The sequence below is a fragment of the Buceros rhinoceros genome, unplaced genomic scaffold (assembly GCF_000710305.1).
Source record: "Buceros rhinoceros silvestris isolate BGI_N320 unplaced genomic scaffold, ASM71030v1 scaffold29497, whole genome shotgun sequence".
NCBI classification, from domain to species: domain Eukaryota; kingdom Metazoa; phylum Chordata; class Aves; order Bucerotiformes; family Bucerotidae; genus Buceros; species Buceros rhinoceros.
Window position 1 is genome coordinate 6,461 of NW_010420864.1, and position 1,493 is coordinate 7,953.

General features: G+C 51.6%; 1 non-coding gene across 1 annotated transcript; it reads right to left on the reverse strand.

Moving 5' to 3' along the window:
- Positions 1 to 270: 270 nt before the first annotated feature.
- Positions 271 to 344, reverse strand: TRNAN-GUU. Its single transcript has one exon. It is a non-coding gene; the product is annotated as a tRNA-Asn (tRNA).
- Between the last annotated feature and the right edge of the window lie 1,149 nt (positions 345 to 1,493).

Here is a 1,493-nt window from a genome sequence, read left to right on the forward strand (position 1 = left end):
CCGTTTCTGTCCCGTTGGGGTTGTCCCAGCCTGGCCCAGGCTGCCCAGGGCAGTGGGGGAGCCCCCGTCCCTGGGGGGGTTTCCCAGCCAGGTCCAGGTGGTGCTGGATTGGGTTGGTGGTTACTGGGTGGTACTGCGGGCAGAGGAGGAGCTCAAAGGTCTTCTCCAACCCCAATGGCATCCTTTGGACATTCCCATGGGTCCTTTGGACCTAAAATGACTTTTCCATGGGCCCTCTGGACCTTCTCAAGGGTCCTTTGGACCTTCCTCCGTCCCTGGGTGGGCTCGAACCACCAACCTCTCGGTTAACGGCCGAACGCGCTGACCAATTGCGCCACAGAGACCTGCCTAGGGGCCTCAAATTCCCCCCAAATGGGGCTGATGTCCCATCTCTGGAGGGTCACCAGCTGAAGATGGCCCAGGGAGGACTTTGCACCAGTGTCACCAGTTGAAGGTGACACCGGGGAGGATTTCGGGGGTGAGTTGTGGGAATTGTGATAAAAAAACAGAGAAATGGCCCAAAAAAAGGGCTCATCTGGGATTTGAACCCAGGATCTCTCAAACCCTAAGCAAGAACCATACCCCTAGACCAACGAGCCAGGGGCAACCACCCTCCTCCTCCTCACCCTCAGCCATGGGGTTGCAGCTCCTGACCTTGGCAGGGGGAAAATTTGGTGATTTTATGCCAAACTGAACTGTAGAATTGGCCAAATTGCCCGAAATTTGGATCAAATCGGAACTAGAATTTGGGTCAAATTTGCACTAAAATTGAGGCCAAATTGGTGTCCAAATTGGTGCCTTGTTGGTGTATTTTTCTAGCAGAAATTAGAACTATGAAAATATGCTACTCTCTCTGGGAAACTTAGCAGCCGAAACCCAGCTGCAGTGTTATCGTGTGGGAAATACTATCTCTACCAGCCTTGTTTGATTAGCTCTAACCAAAATACTCACCACGTGGGGACTAACCCCTTTTATCCAACTATAGTGCTTTAAGAGATGTGTGCTGTCTGTGTAACAGAGACACTATCCAATCACCATGTAGCTAGTCGAGTGGACAAGAGTCTATAAATTGGGATGTATTGTAAACAATAAACGGGTCTCGGTACACACCATATTGGCGTTTGAGCGATTCGTTCCTGCTTCAGCGATGGGCCTGTTCCGTGAGGTCGCAACAGTGCCTAAGTTTAGGTCAAACTGGAGCCAAAATTGGCCAAATTGCCCAAAATTTAGGTCGAATTTGAACTAGAATTTGGGTCAAATTTGCGCTGAAATTGAGGCCAAACTGGCTCCAAATTGGCGCCAAAATTGTGGCCCAAGAATTGCCTTCCCCGGGGAGGGGCCGAGTTGGGGTTGGGGGAGAAGCACAACCAGCCCCTGATGTTCTGCTGGAGGGTTGAGTTGGGTTGGGATGGGTTGGGATGGGTTGGGTTGGGTTGGGCTGGGTGCGTTGGGTTGGGATTGGATGTGTTGGATTGGGTTGGGTTGGGATGAGT